Below are 23,014 nucleotides of genomic sequence, written 5' to 3'. Positions count from 1 at the left end.
AAGGCCGCTGCTAGCAGCGGCCGCTATACTAATTTTTCTGGTGCGTGTACATGCCTGCCTAATTTTTCTGACTGCACTGCAGCTGCAACAACAAAACAAAAGGCATGCACACCAAATTTGATCAGCTGGACAGTCACTGTTCTATCATTTAACTACCACAGCCCGGCGACCATATGGGCTTGAAAACCGCCACGGCCTGCACAAACAGCTGTGTGCGGTGCGTTACACAGTGAGTTTGGTGTGTCAGTGTGAAGCAGTACTCTAATTACACTACCTGATTGATGTATACACATGCAAGGTGTTTTAAAGCACAATAGGCCTGCAATTTAGCATGCAATGTGATTTCTGCCCTTTAAATGCTGCTTTGCGTCAAATCAAGATTTTTCCCCGGGACTTTTGACGTCTATCCCACTCATCCATGCAAAAACTCAGATGTTAGACCCCTTGAAACATCTTTTCCATCACTTTTGTGGCCAGCATAAGTGTTTCTAGTTTTCAAAGTTCATCTCCCCATTGAAGTCTATTGCAGTTCGCAAAAGTTTGCGCAAACCGAGCTTTTGCGGAAGTTCGCATTCGCAGTTCGAGAACCAAAAATCGGAGGTTCAGGCCATCTCTATGTACATAGCATGATGCAGAAGAGATGCTTGCCTCCTGCAGAGTCCGTAGAAAAAAAATTGCCTGCTCTTTCACCATTGTAAAGACTGCATGTTGATAGCTAGATAAGGTATTACACAGGTTGAAAAGTTTTTGCCACAGGTTTCCTCGCCTGGAGTGACAAAATGGCTAGAAGCACCCCTGCATGCATATAAAAGGGGGGCGCAGGAGGCACCCAAAAGCAAAATCTGGAGGTTGGTATCCACACTCTCTTGGCCACCATCCGGAATGCTGTCAGCGGGTGCGGTGAAAGAGGAGAGAGAGAGACCTGCCGCTGGGATCCTAGGATGGGCGAGTGTTATAGCTGTCATGCCCAGGTCTAAATTAAAGTGACCATCTTTAAGGAGAAGAAAAGAAGATCCGCCACCGGTTGCAATAATCCACCAATATTTTGTTCCATCAGGTACAGGTAATACATTAGGAGTTCCAATACAATGGGTAGCGCTCCAGGTCATAGCAAAAATTCAACAATAAAAATAATCAGAAGTACATTCCATATGGTATCATACTCACCCCGTCAGTTGACCACTGCTAGACTGGTCATCAATCGCTCGTGTGATATCCTGCACCGCCTGTGCTCTAGTTGCTCGTCCTTCTCCTCCAATCAGGTTCTTGTTATCCCCTCCGCGTTATATACACCTCATAAGATAACAAACTCACATATTGCAGCTCCATAAAATTCAGATAGCTTTTAATACTAAAAATACACTCACAAGCGTTTTGGGTAAACAGCTCACAGAGTTTGTGAACGGGCTCTCCCCCGTGCCTCCCGGACAGGCCAGCAGGATACACCACGTAACCGCCGCTGTTTCCCTCAACGTCCTAGGGTCGGCGTTACCGACTCCAGTACTTCCTGACAGTCTGATAGGCTCCACCGACGTGTTTCGTCACTCCCTGCGACTCATCAGGGGCGTGACAAAACGCAGGGACAAAACGCCAAAAAGGTGAAGGTTGCCATGGCAATACTGACACCGGGCGCAATTCCAAGCGGCACGGTTTCAGATACTTACTCTGAAAACATTGCCTTGACAATACTAATTACCAACAGGTAAAATAAAGTCCCACTCAGGATATTGCACCATATACTACAAATTAGTGAACTTTTATCCGCCTACCCATATTCAAACAAACATGGTAACATATGCACAAGGACCTACAGGGGAACGTCCATTTAGGTACGTCACCACACTCTGCTAAATGACAGATCTAGTCTATATGCTTTTGCTCTATGCATATTTCTGCATCCAAAAGTTCCTAAAAAAGGCATGAAGTAGAAAGTAGCTGATGTTTCAATATGTTAGCCAAGTAATTCCATCAGCTTACCAACCACTTTCTCAGTTTCGATTTCTTCATGCCTAATACAGGGGAGTCTCTCTGGTACCCTAAGAAAAACAAAAACACAAATGAAAAACAAATATTAAAAACAATATTGCGAAGCATTCCAAAGCAGGTTAGGCAAGACAGTCAGCTAATGCTATATAAAGAAAGCTAACAGAGATAATTTTCACTACATATCATACCTCCCAACTTTAGAAGATGTGAAAGAGGGACACTTAAGCCACGCCCCCTGTGCGGGCTTAAGCCACACCCCTGCTTTTGCAAGAGGGTGACAATGGAAGGGAGTTTGCGGGGAGGGTGCCAGTGGGTGGGGGAGGGTGACACTGGGTGGAAATGAGGGTGCTAGTGGGTGGGGGAGGAAGGTGCCAGTGGGTAGGAGGAGGGTGTCGACAGGGTGCAGGGACAGGGTGCCTGGGGCAGGGTGCAGGGACAGGGTGCAGGGGCCAGGGTGCAGGGACTGGGTGCCTGGAGCAGGGTGCAAGGACAGGGTGCCTGGAGCAGGGTGCTTGGGGCAGGGACAGGGTGCAGGGACTGGGTGTCTGGAGCAGGGACAGGGTGCCTGGAGCAAGGTGCAGGGACTGGGTGCCTGAAGCAGGGACTGGGTGCCTGGAGCAGGGTGCAGGGACTGGGTGCCTGGAGCAGGGTGCAGAGACTGGGTGCCTGGTGCAGGGACAGGTTGCCTGGTGCAGGGACAGGTTGCCTGGTGCAGGGACTGGGTGCCTGGAGCAGGGTGCAGAGACTGGGTGCCTGGTGCAGGGACAGGTTGCCTGGTGCAGGGACTGGGTGCCTGGGGCAGGGACAGGGTGCCTGGGGCAGGGTGCAGGGACCAGGTGTCTGGGGCAGGATGCAGGGACTGGGGCAGGGACTGGGTGCCTGGAGCAGGGTGCAGGGACTGGGTGCCTGGAGCAGGGGCCAGGCATTGGGTGCCTGGGACAGGGGCCAGGCACTGGGTGCCTGGGACAGGGGCCAGGCACTGGGTGCCTGGGACAGGGGCCAAGAGCAGGGTGCCTGGGACAGGGGCCAAGCGCAGGGTGCCTGGGAAAGGGAGCAGGGGCAGGGTGCCTGGGGCAGGGGCCAGGGTACACTGACACTGGGGAAGGGTGCAGGGTGCCTGGGGAAGGAGGGTGCAGGGTGCCTGGGGAAGGAGGGTGCAGGGTGCCTGGGGAAGAAGGGTGCAGGGTGCCTGGGGAAGAAGGGTGCAGGGTGCCTGGGGAAGGAGGGTGCAGGGTGCCTGGGGAAGGAGGGTGCAGGGTGCCTGGGAAGAAAGGTGCAGGGTGCCTGGGGAAGAAGGGTGCAGGGTGCCTGGGGAAGAAGGGTGCATGGGCCAGGGGCAGGGTGCCTGGGGAAGGGTGCAGGGGCCAGGGTGACTGGGGAAGGGTGCAGGGGCCAGGGTGCCTGGGGAAGGGTGCAGGGGCCAGGGTGCCTGGGAAGGGTGCAGGGGCCAGGGTGCCTGGGGAAGGGTGCAGGGGCCAGGGTGCCTGGGGCCAGGGTGCACTGACACTTGGTGGGTAGGGGGGTTGTCAGTGGAGGGGGTGGGGAGAATGTCCTTGGGTGGGGAGGAGAGTGCCACTATTAGGTGTGTGTGGGGGGGGGCCCTGGGCAGAGAATGGAGGCAAAAAAACTGATCAAGGCTCGAGCCACGGTAATAAGGGATGCGGGAGCCCGGCTTCATTACTTCCTCCCTCCCTCCCTCTCTGAATGCCCCCTAATGTATGTCCGTGTGCCCCCCTCTCCTCCCCTCCCTATAGGCAGAGTGAGTGCAGCGGAGCGGGCAGTCGGGTCCTCTTACCGCTGATGCACGCGTACACTGTCTCTGGCATCGGACTTCCATGTGCTTCCTGTGACGTCATAGTAAACAGGAAGCACATGGAAGTCCGATGCCAGAGACAGTGTACACGTGCATCAGCGGTAAGAGGACCCGACTGCCCGCTCCGCTGCGCTCACTCTGCCTATAGGGAGGGGAGGAGAGGGGGGCACACGGACATACATTAGGAGGCATTCAGAGAGGGAGGGAGGGAGAGAGGAAGTAATGAAGCCGGCTCCCGCATCCCTTATTACCGCGGCTGGAGCCTCGATCATTTTTTCCTCCTATATTCTGCCCAGCCGTCAGGATTCAAGAGGGGGGGCCCGGGATAGCCCCCCCAAATTGGGAGAATCCCGACGAAAATGGACGGTTGGGGGGTATGATATTATGACATATGTATATCAAAATTAATATTTCTCAAGGAAGCAGAACAGCTCATTTCTTTCGTTAAGACCCAAACGTCCACACGCCTTTGTTCTAGAGATAAATTTCGGGTCTACATGAAAAGGGCGCCGGTAAAAAAGGGCTCCTGGTGGAGCCCATATATATACCAACTTTGGCTACAAAAAAGGCGCCTGGTGTAGCCCATATAAAGTTCGGCTACAAAAAAGACGCTTGGTGTAGCCCATATAAAAACTTCGGCTACAAAAAACCAAGGCACCTGGTGTAGCCCATATAAAAACTTCGGCTACAAAAAAACTCCGGGATGTGTTAATTACTATTCCCCCTCCAGGCCGCCATGGATAGTGGGGGAATGAAATAATTCGGCTTCCAGCGCTTGTAGCCCATATACAAACTTCGGCTAGAAAAAAAACTCCGGGATCTGTTAATTACTATTCCCCCGCCAGGCCGCCATGGATAGTGGGGTAATGAAATAATTCGGCTTCCAGCGTTTGTAGCCCATATACAAACTTCGGCTAGAAAAAAACTCCGGGATGTGTTAATTACTATTCCCCCTCCAGGCCGCCATGGATAGTGGGGGAATGAAATAATTCGGCTTACAGTGCTTGTAGCCCATATAAAAACTTCGGCTACAAAAAAAAGTCAATAATATGGGCTACAGAGGGGCACCTTTCTGTAGCCGAAAAAAATATGGGCTACAAAGGGGAGCCCGCTTGTAGCCGAAAACCTTGTAGCCGAAAAAATATGGGCTACAAAGGGGAGCCCACTTGTAGCCTATATCAAAACGCGGGCGCCCTTTTCTACACCTTGTAGCCCATATTTCCAGAAATAACATTGATGTCTATGGCGGCGCCCTTTTCATACAGGCAGCTCGGGCGCCCTTTTCAACCGATCCCTAAATTTAGCCTTCTCCTGTCTGAGGAGTATTTCCCAATCCCCTTCTCTCCTTGGTAGGTCCACATTTTTTAGACCTGTAAACTTTAAAGGGGAACTCACATTTCCATGATCCTCCAGCACATGTTTTATCAAACGCCCTGCTCCCTTCTTGCTGTTAAGAGAATTAACATGTTCCTGATATCTTGTACGGGTAGTCATCCCAATATAGTAACGATTACAGTGACACAATACCGCATACACCACATGCGTTGAACGGCAGTGTATAGAGTCCTTGATGGGGATCGTTTCACCCCCCAATGTAATTCGTTTACCTGCTATAAATTGAGTACAGTGATTACAGTTCCCACATTTAAAACAAATAGTGGGTTTTGATCGAGTTAGCCAATCCAGGTTCTTCTCTTCTCTGTACTCACTTCTCACAATTACATCCCCAATTGTTTTAGCTCTACGGAATGTAATAAGGGGTCCTTCAGGGAGCTTTTTCCCGAGAGCAGAATTAGATCTTAGATCACCCCAATTCCTATGAATAGAACTTAGCAGCTTTTTTGGCATTTGGAGAATATTGAAAAATTAAGGGCACCCCCGTAACCGGTTCCCATCCCCTTTGCTTTCTTTTTCCTGATAAGTAGTTCAGATCTTGGTGTTGCGTCAGCTTTCCTAAAAGCCGTCACAATAAGGGATAGGGGGTAACCTCGGGCCAAAAACCTCACCCCCAGATCAAAACTTTGTTCCAGAAAGTCAGAGTTCTTACTGTTATTTCTTTATAAACGGATGAATAGAGATGTGGCGAACTGTTCGCCCGGCGAACATCTCTGGAGCTCTTACTACTTCCGGGTTGCACTGACCCGGAGTAGTACGCCTGCGCTGACCGGCTGAGCACATCCTAGATCGCGCTCCTGTTGCCGGGCACTCTCTGTGCATGAGCGTGACGTCACGCACACACGCAGAAAGTGCCCGGCAACAGGAGCGCGATCTAGAACGCGCTCCGCCGGGCAGCGCAGGAGTACTACTCCGGGTCAGTGCGACCCGGAAGTAGTAAGAGCCCCAGGGATTTGGAGATGTTCGCCGGCGAACGGTTCGGGAATCGTTCGCCACATCTCTACGGATGAACTGGCTATTGGGAATGGAGTTTTTTACATGGTCTGGATGGTAACTGGAATACAGGAGGATATTATTAGTTGTTGTAGGTTTCCTAAAGCCTTTTGTTATGAGTTGTCCCTCCTCCACAAGTATTATTGAATCCAGAAATTTCATTTTTTCACCATCCCATACTCCTGTGAAGCGCATATTGTAGTTATTGACATTAATCCAATCAAAAAAACCTGTCAAATTCTAGGTCAGTTCCATCCCAAATTACAAGGACGTTGTCCATGTATCTTAGCCAGGACTTTATGGCGTGGCGATAGGGATTAGATTCAGTTAAAACACAGTATTCCTCCCAGGCAGCCAGGAATATATTGGCAAATGTGGGGGCCACCGAGGTACCCATCGCCATGCCAGATACCTGTCTATACCAGCATTCCTGAAAGAGAAAGGCATTATGCGACAAGATGAAGTACAAACATTCACTGATATACATTGACCAATCTTTATCCTTTCCCTTCTTGATCAAAAAATCCTCCACTACTTATGTTCCCAATTTTTGGGGAATTCGAGTATACAAGCTCTCTACATCTATGGAAGCCAGTCTGAGACCATCCCGCCATTGTAACTGTGGGAGTTTGACCAAGACGTCCAAAGTGTCAGCCAGATAAGAGGGGATTTGTACCAAAAAAGGTCTTAATTGGTATTCCAAATATTTGGATAAAGGCTCAGTAAGGGAGCCTCTGGCTGACACAATTGGGCGGGGCGGTGGTGCCTCCAAATTTTTGTGAACTTTAGGCAGGAAGTACTAGACCGGCTTCCGAGGAAATGATGAAGGAGATCTTCCCCCAATTTCTTGGATAACCAACCCAGTTTAACCCCTCTCCGCAGTAAGGTACACAGGAGATATTTGTAGTGGCAACTAGGATCCCTTGATAGTTTCTCATAAAACCTGTCTGGGCCTTCCAGTTGTCTTTTAGCTTCCTTGACATAATAAGTACTGGACATTACCACTAGATTTCCCCCCCCCCCCCCATCTGCCTTTTTAATAATTATCCTTGGGTTGCCCTTCACCTATTTCAGAGCTTCAATTTCCAAGGATAAGAGGTTGGGTTCTACCCCAGGGTATATAAGGGCTTTCATTTCATCCTGTACTTTCACATCAAACTTCGACACCAGAACCTGGAGTGCTAAGGAACTCTCTTGTTGACTTACATGAACCCCAGATTTCTGAAGTACCAGGTGTTTGTCTCCAATTGTCTTGTTGGACTGCTATATTTAGCCTCCAGATTTCACAGTACCAATCAACTTCAAATCTAAAACTATTGTATGGTTCACTAATAGAAAAATGTAAACCCTTCAATAGAAGATTCATACACCCATCATGGAGAATCTCCCCAGAGATATTGATCACCTGTAATTGGTCTTTTTCTCTGTAAAAGGTTAATTCTTCCTGTAATATCCCCTGCCACGGGTGTGTATCTTCCACTTGACTTTCTTCTCCTGGAGTTGATTTTGATGTACGGTTCCTCCCTCCTCTCCTGATCTTACGCCTAAAGGGACACTGCCACTTGCACATTCTGGGTCTCCCCCACCGGGTTTCAACACTGGTTTCTTAGGTAGCTTTTTTGCTGGTTCCTCTGAGCTTGATCCTGGACTAGAATCTGTGGTTCAATAGCCACAATTCTTCTTGGATCTTTTTTCTACCTCTTGACCCGCTGCGTTGACCAGACTGGCCCCAGTTAAAGATTCAGCCTTTTTCTAAATCCGCCTGATCTCTACGGAATTTATGTAATTTCCATCCTTTATGCTTTCCTGTATCTGGGCTAATCTATCGTCAATCTTTTTAACAATCTCTTGTAGTTGTTGAGGGGTTGTTAGAGCAGCCAGCTCTTTTTTACAATTATCTATTTCTGCCGATGTTTTGTTGTATTCCAACTCTGTGCGATCAAGAACAATCTTTTGCAGCTTCAGAGCCTTATCCAGTTGTTGTGTTTTCCATAGCATCATGAAATCTCCATCATCCTGGTATCCGGCTGCTTCGCTATAGTTTCTAAAGCCTCTGGCAGCTATTTGTTTATCTTGATAGCGTTTGAGCGTAGCAACAGTCCAGAAGAGTTTAATCTCCCGCTCAGATATACAGTTCAGTTTTTGTTCTACCACTTTCACTCCAACAGCTTTGCCAGCTTCTGTACCTTGTGCTGTATCCGTTAGAAAAGTTTTTGTGATGATCTGCTCGGCTGCCTGTGCAGGCAGGCAGTTTTCTGACCATTGTTTAGGTTTGCATGCTGCAGGACTCTGGAAAGAAGAGCTTCTGTCAGTTTTGCAGCTTGTGCTTGCTGAGGAATTTGCATACGTTGTCATGCAAATTGCCTGGCCACATTCATTGGAGGCGTGTACTATAAGTACTATGTGTTTCCCACAATGCTTCGCTGTTTATAAGGAGTCTTCCTGTGAAACACTCTGGAGAGTAGGATCGCACATTATATTACAGCAGTTAAAAAATCTGTTCTTGTTCCTGATCTCCACCCATATGGAGATTATTTAGATACTGGCTTGTTTGAACCTCCATTTGCCTCATGGGAAGTCGGGGCCTTATTGGAGGAATTTGATTTTGATTGGAAAGCCTTTTGCGATTTTTACATCGCAAAAGGCGAAGATGTCTTGAACGCTTGTCTCGATTCTATGTACCTTCTGATTGATTCCGATGAATGTGACAGGGATGATGTGGATCTGGTGATCTATGTATGGCAGACGATTTTGGATGAGTTGCACACACACCAACCAATTGATTCCAATAAAGAGACATCGTTGTCGGATGATAGTTCCTGCCTTTCTGGGGTAAAGCATGAGAGTCTTGACTTTGTGCAATCTGAAATGTATAGTGTACCACTGTGGTTGATTCCTGTGCGAATCCTGAAGGATTCTCTCCTGACAGTGTGCAGTTTGAATCTGTGCGATCTGATGCCTGTTTCTCGGATGTTCCTGCAGATTGTGATCGGCATGAGTCTGCCGGTTTCCTCAAGGATGTGTGGGATCCTTTGTCATTTAGAAACAGATCTTTGAGATCTTCCGTCTGTGACCCTGCTTTGGGGAAAATTTCTCGACTATGCAGCGTCAAAAGTAAAATTAATATGCCTAATAAAGTTTATCCTGGTGATGTCGCTATGTCTTCTGCAAATGAGTCTCTGTCTCACCCTGTTCACACCTGTAGGGGCCCGTTGCCTGATGACAGTCGCTCCAGTGTTTCGGTCCTAGATGCCTTGCAGTTTGCTCCGCAGATCGCGGAGGTTTGCGCTATGGAAGCGTCAGTTTCACAACCTAAAGTGAATTTTGATTCGCAGGTTTTGCGTTCTGACTCCTCGGATTCGACATTGTTAGCCGAATCTAAGAGTGAGACAGCGCTTCGGTTTTGCGAATCTGATGCGGAACCTTCTTTGCCTTGTTCAGAGACGTTTTCTCTGAACCTGCCCTGTACCATGAATGAAAACATGTTTTCCTTTCACACTGACGTTTGTGAGCCCCTTTCTTGTTTTGAGGGAAGTGCTGATTCTGCACCCTGTACTCTGGATGAGTCAATGTGGCCTTGCTTAGAATCCCCTGCAGTGTCCCTAGAGGCTCGTCTAGGTATTGCAACTCTATACTCTATACAAGCTAGTTTGACTGCCACACAGAATTCTGGGTACAGTGAGAATGAAGTTAGGGAGTCAGTGTGTGTTCCAGTAAGTATACCTGTACATTCCCCTCATGATGATGAGATCCAGTCTCAGTTTGTGGTGGAACCTTCCCTGGGACATCTGCCCTGTCCACAAAATAAAGTTCCAGTTTTGCCCTGTAACATGGATAGTTCAGAATCCTTCTTAGAAAACCTGGAAAATGATGTTCCTGAGGTCTTGTTTGATGTTCTGGAGGTCTCCAAGCTCCTCCCAAACGGTGCAGAACTTGTGGGAGATGTCTCCTGTCCCCCAAGTCCTTCTGAGGTGTTACCCTCTTCCGTGGGCATTGCTGCCTTGCTGGCTACCTTTTCAGCTCTGGTGGAGCTTCAGTCATGGGTAGTCAATGATGAATTTCTGTCAGATACCATTACAGTCATCTCTAAGCCTGAGACCGAGTTTTCTATTGAAATACCAGTACCTGTGACCTCTACTCGTGATGATTTTCTGCCCGGTCCTGGTTTTGGTCTGGTCGTGCCGGACTCTGAGGTTGGCAGTTCCCCGACATGCCCTGAGGTTTCTCCTGTGCTGGTGTACCCCAGTGTGCTCTGTGACTCAGAAAGCCCAAGTGTGCCTCGGTTACCAGCGTACTCAGATGCTTCCTCGGTGGAGACATGTTGTGATTTAGCCTGCCTGCTTGCATGCCCAGAAGTGGTCCCTGAAAGTCTTGATCTTGATGGGTGTCCTCGTAATTCTGAGTCTGGAATTGTCATTGGTTCCATAGGGGTTCTTGATAGTTCTCCATGTGAGCCTGGTGATTGTTCTGCCCTCTTGGGATCTCTGTGGAGCTTCAAAAGGTTCTGGGAGATTCCGGGAAAAATTTTGCTTGGTACCCTGGATAAGATCAACGGTGGCTTTTGTGTTGTAAGGGACACTTCGAACAGGTTTTGTGGCAGATTCGGTATTTTCGGACGCTCCTTGGAAGGTGGTGGGTATTGTCTGGAGGGTGTCGATGGCTTCTTCTCTGGTATCCACAGTCCTGATGGGTGTTACACTGAGACTTGTAGTGCTGATGGGCATATTTCGGTGGCTTCTGTTTCCGATGAGGTCGGTTTCGGGTGGACTGACTCTGGAATTGGACCTTGTCGGGCTGTCCCGACCTTCATGAGTCTTCGGTTGGAGTCTTTTGCTAATAGCAGTTTTGAGGGTCGTCTAGAATTCGACCCTGGAGGGGGGGGGGGGTACTGTGATGATCTGCTCGGCTGCCTGTGCAGGCAGGCAGTTTTTTGACCATTGTTTAGGTTTGCAGGCTGCAGGACTCTGGAAAGAAGAGCTTCTGTCAGTTTTGTAGCTTGTGCTTAGTGAGGAATTTGCATACGTTGTCATGCAAATTGCCTGGCCACATTCATTGGAGGCGTGTACTATAAGTACTATGTGTTTCCCACAATGCTTCACTGTTCATAAGGAGTCTTCCTGTGAAACACTCTGGAGAGTGTCAGCCATGCTCTTTGTTTGAAGATCAGCTTAGAGTAATTCCTGGAAAACTGCACTAGGCAGGTTTCCTTAGTGCAGTTAGGATTGCTTATCTGTTTGTTTGTTTGTTCTGTTTCTATTGTCCTGTCCCAGCGGTGGTCGACAGGAAATGGTTCTGATCTCTGTTCTTGGAGTACAGCTGGTGCAGCGGTTGCTACCAGCTATCTCTTCTGTTCTGTCTCCTTGGATCGCGCTAGCCACTTTTCGCTAGCGCTGTGGATCCTTCTGTTCTGTCTCCTGGGATCGCGCTAGCCACTTTTCGCTAGTGCTGTGGATCCTTCTGTTCTGCTACTCTGTACCTGGATCGCGCTAGCCACTTTCGCTAGTGCTGTGGATCCTATCTCTCGCTTGTCCCTGTTTTCGTGTGTCTGTCTTGTCTGCTACGAATGCTTGCTGGAGGCTCGGTGAGGTAACCGTTAGGCAAGCGCTCGCGTCCTCTGTTACTTGTTTGTCTTGTCTTGGTTAGTTAGGCGTGCTTGTTTCTATTGTGCTTATCACGTGGAGACCGCGCACAAACGCGTGCACTGTTGCGAGTGAGTGCGGTGTTCGCGTTCAGTTAGCGTTTGTTATTTTCCTTGTTATTCTCATTGTATTATTTGCTGTGCCTTTGCTAACCTCGTATTCTGTTCTGATCTGCCTTGTGTCACGTCTGGTGATCGCACCTCTCGCGATCGCGTTCCTATTTCATATCTGCTGTTGTGTGTGCACTGTCGCGGGGTGGCGACTAGGTTGGCGCACAGCCGCACACACATACAACCTGTCCCTTTGCTCGTTCTCATTCGCAATCGCCTCTCTTGCGATTGCGTTCTGCGCTTCATACAATTCCTGTCTGGCATTTGTGGAGGTACAGAGGATTGGTTCCTCTGCACTCCCCAGCGCCATCTGCCGACAGGAATTTCCCTCTACAGGTGCGTAGCACCTTTTGCTGGGTGCCTGCAATTACACGCTTGTGGAAGTTTTCCGCCGTGTCAGCGCACGCGTTGTGCGCTGATCACGGAGAAAGTTCCACAATCGTTACAGTTTTCCAGTCAGTTCTTCCTGTCAGCACAGCCGTGGATAAGGGGTTCACCCCACTCACAGGTGTCCCCTGTGTACCTACTCCTGCTGCTTCCAGTTTTAACACCCTTTGAGTGCCAGTCTCCACATTTTTTCTCTCTCCTAAATTAAAGACAGTCTGAAGCCCTTATAAAATCTTCTTTTTACCTTCTATTTATCTTAAGCAGTATGAGTAGAGCTGAAACGCTGCATTCCCGAGGCAGAACAAGGGCTCTATACCCCCCAAATCCCAGGGAAAACTTTCGAAGTCGTGGATTTTGCTGCCCGGGGAGGCAGAGCTTAGTGCTGTGGCTCTGCCTCTACTGAAGTCAATATGCGAGCGGATCTCCCGCCCCTTTTCAGTGAAAGAAGACTGAGAGGGGCGGGGAGAGGCGGCAATCGGCGGAGATTGACTCCAGTAGGTGCAGCTTCTTACAGGAAGCGCCCCCTGATTTTTGCCCTGGGAATTTGGTGGGTAATAAAACCTCTGTCTGCCACGGGAATGCGGCGTTTCAGCTCTACTCATATTGCTTAAGATAAATAGCCTGTAAAAAGAAGAATATATTTTGGCTTCAGACTCTCTTTAAGTAAATGTTTAAAATGTAATAGATTTCAGCTCATTGATGTGCCTTGCCAGAGAAACTCACAAAGAGCTTAACCAATAGCTGTACCTATTACAGACAAAAAACACTTGTAATTATACTGAAGCTCCAAGGTTTTTTTTTTAATTCTCTTTACAATAACAATGAACACAGGGCATTTTCAATAAGGTATTGAAATCTAATTCTGCCAAGGACAGTTTGAACTCTGAATACACCCTTTTATAAACCATAACACATTAGATGAACATCTTATCACTCACCATCACTAATGTAAAACCTTGGGATTATATATTCTGCAACACTGGAGCAGATGGCCTGATTTTGTAATGTAACAGCAGTGAGCATGGTAATAACACAACTGTTTCACTGTTTATGTTGATAGATATTCCCATACGACATATCAGCAAAGGTACATCAAACATCTTATGATGAATGTAATTGACTGGTTCACCAACACAATAAATACAATCCAAATAAGATATTAATTTATAACATTACACCCAGTCTTCTAGACCTTCACTAGGCCCACTATAAAGCTTAAATCTACCCTACTGTGACAAAGTTACTATAATAAACCTAAAGGTCACAAATAACTAGATTGCTTTCTGCATCAATTGCTTTCACACTACAAAATACAGTATTTTCGTCATATGTATCTACTACTTATACTCTAAACCAGAGGAACAAACTCCCGTCCTCAAGGGCCGAGGTCCTCATACACATTTAGCAAAGCTTAACTAATTTATGGGTCTTGAATATATAAAGTCAGCGCAGGTCTATAGTAATACAGCTTTCGTCATTTTCTGGTATACAAGATCTTCAAACAAAAAGGTAAGAAGCAAGGCTTACCAGATTCCAACAACCCACATTATAAGGTTGTAAACGAGTTTGATAGATGGTCCGCAGAACTTTCAAATGGTGTCGTTTCACCAGCGATGTTGCACACCTCAAATTCCTCCAGAATATAGTAGCTTTTCTGAGGTCGCAGAGACTCGCCAAAGGGGAGTCCAGTAGGATAGTGACATGAAAGAGATGTACGGCACATCTAAGTGTAAACCGTCTTTATTACATAACAAGTAAAACAATTTAAAATCAAGGATAAAAGAAACTCACATACGGGGCCCGTGCACTGGGAACCCCGAAAAAGTAGGGAGCTCCCCTGATGACGCAAGATTGCGAAACCGGTCGGGAAGGCGACAGGCGGCACCATTTTATTTGAGGTCTTCTATTAACCATTTTATGCGCGTTACTTTTTCGGGGTTCCCAGTGCACGGGCCCCGTATGTGAGTTTCTTTTATCCTTGTTTTTAAATTGTTTTACTTGTTATGTAATAAAGACAGTTTACACTTAGATGTGCCGTACATCTCTTTCATGTCACTATCCTACTGGACTCCCCTTTGGCGAGTCTCTGCGACCTCAGGATATCTACTATATTCCGGAGGAATCTGTGGTGTGCAACATCGCTGGTGAAACAACACCATTTGAAAGTTCTGCGGACCATCTATCAAACTAGTTTACAACCTTATAATGTGGGTTGTTGGAATCTAGTAAGCCTTGCTTCTTTACCTTTTTGTTTGAAGATCCTGTATACCAGAAAATGCCGAAAGCTGTATTATTATAGACCTGCGCTGACTTTATTTATTCATTGCTTGTGTGGACTTTTGGACATTGTCCTTCTCGGCTGTGGTCGCCTTCTGCCTTGGCGCTGACACTTGTTGTTTAATTTATGGGTCTTAATCAGGAAAGGCGCATCAAGTAGAACACATTTCTTAATCCCTCAATCATCCAAAACACTGGCATGGACATGGCCCTTCAGGACTAAAGTTTGACACCCGGGCCCATATGCAATTCACTTTTTCCCCTTAGTTTTCTCCTAGGTGATATTTTCACACCTTATCATAAGAACCCTTTTAAACCACAAGCAAGCAAGAACATACTCAAAATACTTATGATAGTACTTTTTCACCAACTTTTGGGTACTTTTTCAATTGTAAAATGCTTAAAAGTTATTTTAAAGAGAATATGAAAATTATCTCCTAGGAGAAATCTCAAGAGAAAAAGTTAATTGCATATGGGAAAAAATATCACCTATGAGAAAACTTAATTGAGTATGCTTCAGGGCCCATATGCAATGAACTTTTTCACCTGAGTTTTCTCCTAGGAGATATTTTTTCATTTTCTATTAGGCTGCTTTCACAGTGGGACGTTAAAGAGACTCTGTAACCTCAAAAACATCCCCTGGGGGGTACTCACCTCGGGTGGGGGAAGCCTCCGGATCCTAATGAGGCTTCCCACGCCGTCCTCTGTCCCACGGGGGTCTCGCTGCAGCCCTCCGAACAGCCGGCGACAGACCCGATTGTAAAATCAATATTTACCTTTGCTGGCTCCAGCGGGGGCGCTGTGGCTGCTTTCCGCTCCGAACTACATGGAAATACCCGATCTCAGTCGGGTCCGCTCTACTGCGCAGGCGCCGGAAACTTGCGCCTGCGCAGTAGAGCAGACCCGACGGCGATCGGGTATTTCCATGTAGTTCGGAGCCGACAGCCGTCAGAGCGCCTGCTCAGGAGTCGGGAAGGTAAATAATGACGTCATCTTGTACGGAGGGCTGCAGCGAGACCCCCGTGGGACAGAGGACGGCGAGGGAAGCCTCATTAGGATCCGGAGGCTTCCCCCACCCGAGGTGAGTACCCCCCAGGGGATCTTTTGATGTTACAGAGCCTCTTTAAAGTCCCACGTTACAGCAGCCTGTAACGCAACCCAACTCACAGCAATTAAAAATCAATGGGCTGTTCACAGTGCCCACGTTGCATACGAGTATAATGCTGCTCCTATGTGGCTGCGTTAGACTGCTTGCACATGCTCAGTAATGTATGTCAGGAGAGGAGGAGGGGAGAGTCCGCTATTGTGTCTAGCCACATGGCTAATTAATATTCACTGCACTGTAGTGTTGTACAGCTCATGAACAATTCGGATCTTTAATCCGGATCTTTTTTGTGAGTCAAATCATCCGGATCATTACAATGAACGATTCGGTTCACAGTGGATGATTGGAAGAAACAGGAACTGCAGCTTCTGTGCACAAGCACAATCTTGCCGCTGCATCTCTCCCTTCCCCATTAGCACCCTCAATGTGCCCTCATTCTCCTGCACCTCTCACTCTGCTGCACCCCTGCTTCCTGCTTCCCTAGTAAAATGATTCAAAGATTCGGTTCAAAGATCCGGATCTTTTCAATGATCCGATTCGAATCATCCGAATCATTGAAAAGATCCGTACTTCCCAGTATAGAAAGAAAACAGCGCACCAAGAGCCACATAACGCGGCTCAATCTGACGTCCAACTTCAACACCACCATGCGTTGCATTAGAGGCACGTTATGCGACCTTAACGTCCCCTAAAACGCAACGTCTTGGTGTGAAAGAGGCCTTAAACTAACTTGCCAGCACTTAGCAATTGAAAAAGTATCAAAAATTAGGTAACATAGTACTATCAAAACTATTTTGAGTATTGTATTCTTTGCTGGGGGTTTAAAAGGCATTTATAAGTTTAAAAATATCACCTAGGAGAAAATTCAGGAGAAGAAACGAATTGCATACGGCCCTGGGCCCATACTGTATGCAATTCACTTTTTCTCCTTAGTTTTCTCCAAGTTGATATCTTCACACCTTGGCCTCGATTTACAAAACCGTGATAAATGCTATCACAGCCGTGATAAACTAAGCACCTGGGTTAGCACGCGTACAGGTTTGCACACGTAATAGTAAACGTTTGCGCGCATTAACTTTCCCGTTCATGCTTTAACATATGGGATGCGTGTGATCGGGAAAGTTAATGCGCACAAACCTTTACTATTACACGCGCAAACCTGTACGCGCGCTAACCCCACATGCTAAGTTTATCACGGCCGTGATAGCATTTATTACGGCTTTGTGAATCGAGGCCATAGTCAATAAAATGAGTTTTAAGCCCCAAACAATCAAGAAATAACACAAAATAATTTTGACAATACTTTTTCTATTACTTTTGGTTCTTTTTAAATTGTGAAATGCAAAAAAGTTATTTTAAAGAGAAAATGAAAAAATACCACCTAGGAGAAAACTTTGGAGGAAAAATGTATTGCCTATGGGCCCTGAATCATAAAGAAATAATTTTTCTCCTAGGTGATATTTTCGTACTTGTCAATGAAATGTCCATTAAATTAGCAGCTGATCAGATCTGATAAAATCCCAGACTGAGCATTCAGTCTGGCTTTGCTATAATGACTCAGCTATAATGATTCCTGAGCAGAGCCAGCAGGGGGCAGGCTTGGACTTGAAAAGACATGAGAGAACACAGACTGAGCTATAAATATTCCTGAGCAAAGCCAGACTGAATGCTCAGTCGGGGATTTTATCAGGGCTGATTATAAGCAAGCTGTGCAGTGCAGAATGAAACAGAAAGCAAGGTAGGCGTTTTCTCTAATCTTCCCACTGATATATATGGTAAAATACATGAGGGTGCTTCGTCTCTGGTTCCCTTTAAGGAGGGTGTCTCCGTGAACAGCCTGCGAGTGTCACCCAGGGGAAGGAGGGGAGAGAGGGAAAGAGAGGGAGGCCCGATATCGCTGCGGAGGGGGGCTTTGAGGAGCCCCCCCCCCCGCTACACGCAGCAAGCCGGCGGCGATCAGACCCCCCCAGCAGGACATCCCCCTAGTGGGGAAAAAAGGGGGGAAGTCTGATTGCCCTGGCTATTACACGATCTGTGCTGTGGGCTGGAGAGCCCACGCAGCACAGATCTGCGCAGCATAGCCTGGTCCTTAAAGGACCACTCCCGCGAATCAATTAATTTTCAAACATCCAACAGTAGCTATATCTAGTACATAGGAGCCGTGCTGTGTCTTTTTTTTTTTTTTTTTTTAGTGATGTACCTTTAATGTACTGTATGTCACTGAAATTGGAGTCCGTCATTCCCTTGCATAACTTGACGGACTTTTGTATCTAAATAAACATAGCAGGGGAAACCTTTTGAGGTTTTGAAAAAAAAAGCGGTAAGTGAAAGCTCCGCTGCGCGCACACTGCATATACCGGGAAGAAGAAGGGACATATCTGACGCCGGCATGCCGCTCCAGTCTGGCGGGGGAAATACCGCACCGCACATTCTTATGCCAAGGAGGAGGGGGGGTCACAGCTGACACTTGCATCCCGCTCTGGTCTGGCTGGGGGAGAGTAAAGGAATTTCAGCTGCAAACGGAAGAGCGCCCACTCGGGGGAAGCGGGCACAGGTTCTCTTCATATGCCATAGGGCAGTACAGCTTGTATTGGCTCGTGTGACAGAAAGTATCTTTCTGTCACTACAACAGAGAGCAGCACTATGCGGTCATTACGATGCACGTCAACAGGACATGAGCAGCGGCAATAGACGGGGGCAGCGCATACTGACATACTGACATTGCAGAGCTGCTGATAATGCGCACAAACGTCATCACTGGCAGACCTGCAGGCGAATCAAGGAAGAGGGAGAGTGGCTCATTCCGCAGTAAAGTCTGCGCTGACAGCTGCCTCCCTCAAAGCCTGCGGGATGCCTGAGTGCGGGGGAGGGGCCTTCAGAGTAACGGCTACTACTGAGGGTAAGCTCAGCAATACAATAATGACCGTTAAGATTGCAGGGCTAAACTATTTAGCTGGCCATACACTGGCCCGATTTGCCGCCGTTTCGACAGCAGATTCGATCACTGGGATCGAATCTGCTGCCAATCATTCGCGCTACACGCCGAATTTTGATCCTTTTCGTCCGATCCCGTCGATCGCTCCGTGTGGAAAATTAGCGTCGATCGCCCGCGGGTAGAGAGCGCGTCGCTACCGGCGTTCGAGTACCCGACGACCGACGCAATAGAGCCGCATACATTACCTGCTCCGCCGGCACGACTACCCCCGGTCACCGCTGCTCCGTGTCCGCGCTGGTCTCCGGCATGCTTCAGTTCCTCCTGCCCGGCAGGAAGTTTAAACAGTAGAGGGCGCTCTACTGTTTAAACTTCCTGCCGGGCAGGAAGAAGTAAAGCATGTCGGGGCCGGAGACCAGAGCGAAGACGGAGCAGTGGTGACCTGGGGACTGGAGTCGCGCCGGCGGAACAGGTAATGTATGCGGGCGGGCATGCGTGCGGGCATGTGTGCGCGGTGGGCGGGGGGAGCGGCGGCAGCACCACCACCACCACAACAGATTGTGAACGGTTTCAGGCTGAAATCGGTTCACAATCTGTTTGCAGTAAAGGTAGCCATACGATCCCTCTCTGATCAGATTCGATCAGATAGGGATCTGTCAGTTGGTCGAATCTGATGGCAAATCGACCAGTGTATGGCTACCTTTTGTCTTTTTTTTTTCAAAACCTCAAAAGGCTCCCCCTGCTATGTTTATTTAGATACAAAAGTCCATCAACGTTATGCAAGGGAATGACGGACTCCAATTTCAGTGACATACAGTACATTAAAGGTAAATCACACAAAAAAAAAAGACACAGCACGGCTCCTATGTACTAGATATAGCTACTGTTGGATGTTTGAAAATTAATTGATTCGCGGGAGTGGTCCTTTAAGTGGTTAAAAAGCTTCTAAAATTGCATCTAAAATTGTGAAACAAGAAACACTGAATGCACTCACAAATCAAATAAAGCCCAAAATGTGAAATGGTTCTCAGCTTCCTCAAAAAAAAGCATCCAGCATAGTTTAATATTTACTACAGTTAACTGACTTCTGACTGATAGGTCCATACTCACATACCCACAAAACCTGCTGATGATCCTGAAGGGAAAATGTTCCATTCTGAGATTGCCTGTTTAGTGGATGGCTTGCTAAAGTGCTTGGTCTTTCAGGAACAATAATTAACTTCAAAATGGGTGTATAAAAAGGAGGGAAGCTCAAAAGCCAGCATTTGTGATGGTATGGGGTTGAACTAGTGCAAATGACAATGGCAGCTTGCAAATCTTGAAAGGCACTATTAATACAGAACAATATATGCATGTTTTGGAGAAACTTATGCTGCCATCTAGTCAATGTCTTTTTCAGGCATGGCCTTGCTCATTTAAGTAAGGTGAAACTGAACTGCATGTTGCCTGTAATTACAACAGCATGGATCATACATGGACAACAAAAGAATGCCTGCAGTGTAGACCTGGCATCCATTGAATGCATAAAAATATCAGAATTCAGAAAATATGATAAAGGAGACAACAAACTGATGATTAGCTGAAATCCTGTATCAGGAAGCAATAGGACAACATTTCACTTTCAAAGCTACATCAGTTTTCCTCAGCTACTTAACATTTATAGATTGTTGTTAAAAGTGCCTAGTCATGAACTTTTTTAAAGTGGATCCGAGGTAATCTTTTACTCATTGCATAATTGTGTTCCTTTCATATAGTTTATAGGGCATTCCTCAAGCCAAATACTTTTTTTTGTTTTGTTTTAATACTCTATTCCCTATAAACTAAACAAGCCTCGCCCACAGCTCCTTTTGTGCCTTGGCACTGTAGCAAGGGCTTATAGGAGCTCTGTCTGAGCAAGAGGAGGAGGAAGTTACTAGCTATTGATTTCAGAGGCAGAGGGGAGGAGGGAGGAGGAGAGGGGACTGAGTTTACACACATGCAAGCTGATAGCATCTCCAGCCCTCAGCCTATGACAATGTGACAAACAGAACATGGCTGCCCTCATTGTATCACAAGAATAAACTTTTGAAGCTGTTTGCAGCTAGATATGCTGTGTAAGCTAAACTAAACTTTAGATAAGATATATAGACAATTTACTTGTTATAGTTAGTTTTCCATCTCGGATCTGCTTTAAATAAGTTGCAAGCATTAATCACTTAACGACCACCGAACAGTTTTACATGGAAACGGCCGTTCGAACGTGTCAGTTCATAGGAGTCAGTTCACGGAGGGTGTCTAAATGTAAACAAGCGGGGAAGAAATCCCCAGTGTTTACATCGCACGGCGCTACTGCGCAGCAGCGCCGTAAAGCAGTACGGAGTTCCCCGGCCTCTGATTGGCCGGGGATCACCGGCATCTGATAGGCTGAAGCCTATCAGAGGCGGTGCAGGACAGATCGCCGTCCTGTGCCGCCCATGGGAAGGAGGGGAGGGAGGGAGGGAAAGAGAGGGAGGGGAAATATCGCTGTGGAGGGGGGCTTTGAGGAGCCCCCCCCCCCCCCCCCGCTACACGCAGATAGGATCAGACCCCCCCCAGCAGAACATCCCCCTTGTGGGGAAAAAAGGAGGGAAGTCTGATCGCCCTGGCTGCAACACGATCTGTGCTGGGTGCTGGAGAGCTCAGCCCACGCAGCACAGATCAAGGAAACAAGCCCGGTCCTTATATGTCCTTACGTTATTCAAAAAGAGCTTTATTGTTTAGAGCCTAATTTTTAATTATTTTGACCCCACTTAAGTATAAGCAGACTAACACTATGAAGTTGAATAACAAAAAAACCCCAACTGAATGCAAGGTACAGTATACATAAAATACATTAGTTGGCAAAAGTTTTTAAAAACCCTGTCCAACCAGTAGTGGGATTCAGATAGTTCAGCAATACAGATCTATGAGCATAAAGATCTATGTGCCCATCCCTTTCTGCATGAGAAGGAGTAGTCCATGATGATCATGATGTATTGCACAAAGCAGTACAAAGCTAATGGCAGCAGCACTGTGATTCTTATTAGCATCTGAATATCAGTATAGGTAAACACTCAATATCAAGTAGAATTGTATCATTGACTTGATCTAAGGGCTCGTGCACACCAAAAACCGCTAGCGGATCCGCAAACGCTAGAGGTTTTTGAAGCTGTTTTTTTATAGCGATTCTAGGAATGTTTAGAGAGATTTACTAAACATGCCTAGCGTTTTTCGGAGCGTTTTTGTGTAGCAAATTTTATATTTTGTTACAGTAAAGCTGTAACTGAACAGCTTCTGTAACAAAAACGCTTGGAAAACCGCTCTGATCTAGAGTTTTTCAGAGCAGTTTTCCACTTTCCTATACTTTACATTGAGGCAGAAATGCCTCAGAAATCTAAAAAATGCTGCAGGACCCAAGTTTGCGTTTGAGGGGAAAACAAGCCGCTTTGCTGTGCACCAGCCCATTGACTAACCTTAGCCAAGCAGTTTTCTCCCTGAAAGCATTTAAAAAAAACGCTCAGAACCGCTCTTGGTGTGCACCAGCCCTCATTGTGTATGGCTAGATTTAGAATATACTGAAATGTCCCCTTTATATTAATTTTCTTTCTTAATCCATTTTTGGCAGAGTTCAAAATCTATCTGTTTCTGCATGAACTGCTTCTGTGCACATTATAAGTTTTTTTTGTTGAGCTTATGGGGGCGTCTTGACATGCTTTTGTTAGTCATTAAACTGGTGATGTGACTTGAGAGAAGCTATATAGCTCATTAGTGGTTCTGGCTGCTCCAGTAGTGCAGTCCCCTCCTGCCCTCTATAAATACTAAAAAAAACTAGTCATAGTCCAATTATTAGGATGACTGTGTGCTTCTATGCTAGCCACATACAGTGATTGAAAAAGCTGCAGGTAAAAATGAGGTCATAATTATGGGCGACTTCAACTTTCCAGACATTGACTGGAGTATTGAGGCTACCCATTCTGGTAAAAGCAGCAGATTTCTGGCAGCACTACAGGACAATTACTTGACTCAAATGGTAACTGAACCAACTAGGGGGAATGCGTTACTGGATCTGATCATTTCTAATAGACCAGATAATGTATCAAATGTGCAGGTTCAAGAACATTTGGGAAATAGTGATCACAACGTGATAACGTTTGATCTGGTGACTGATAGGCCACGGGGCAGCGGGACCACTAAAACTATGAATTTTACAAAAGCAAAGTTCACTCAAATTAGGCAGGCACTAAGTTTGGTGAACTGGGATAATGTACTACAAGGGGAAGACACTGAAGGGAAATGGCAAGCTTTTAAAACTTATACTCAATCAATACTGTAGTATGTATATCCCATATGGAAACAAAATGTCTAGGAATAAAAAAAGGC

At 46.8% G+C, this 23,014-nt stretch overlaps 1 long non-coding RNA gene across 1 annotated transcript in view; it reads right to left on the bottom strand.

Moving 5' to 3' along the window:
• Window positions 1–1,922: 1,922 nt before the first annotated feature.
• Window positions 1,923–23,014, bottom strand: part of LOC137544529 (uncharacterized) — a 133,347-nt gene continuing 112,255 nt past the window's right edge. Inside the window, exon 4 of the long non-coding RNA XR_011025898.1 lies at window positions 1,923–2,036. This is a non-coding gene — a long non-coding RNA (uncharacterized lncRNA). The remainder of the gene's footprint in view (window positions 2,037–23,014) is intronic.

This window comes from Hyperolius riggenbachi, chromosome 2, assembly GCF_040937935.1.
Source record: "Hyperolius riggenbachi isolate aHypRig1 chromosome 2, aHypRig1.pri, whole genome shotgun sequence".
In the NCBI taxonomy this organism is placed as follows: domain Eukaryota; kingdom Metazoa; phylum Chordata; class Amphibia; order Anura; family Hyperoliidae; genus Hyperolius; species Hyperolius riggenbachi.
The sequence above is the reverse complement of the archived record's forward strand: the minus strand, read 5'-3'. Positions and strand labels throughout refer to the sequence as shown.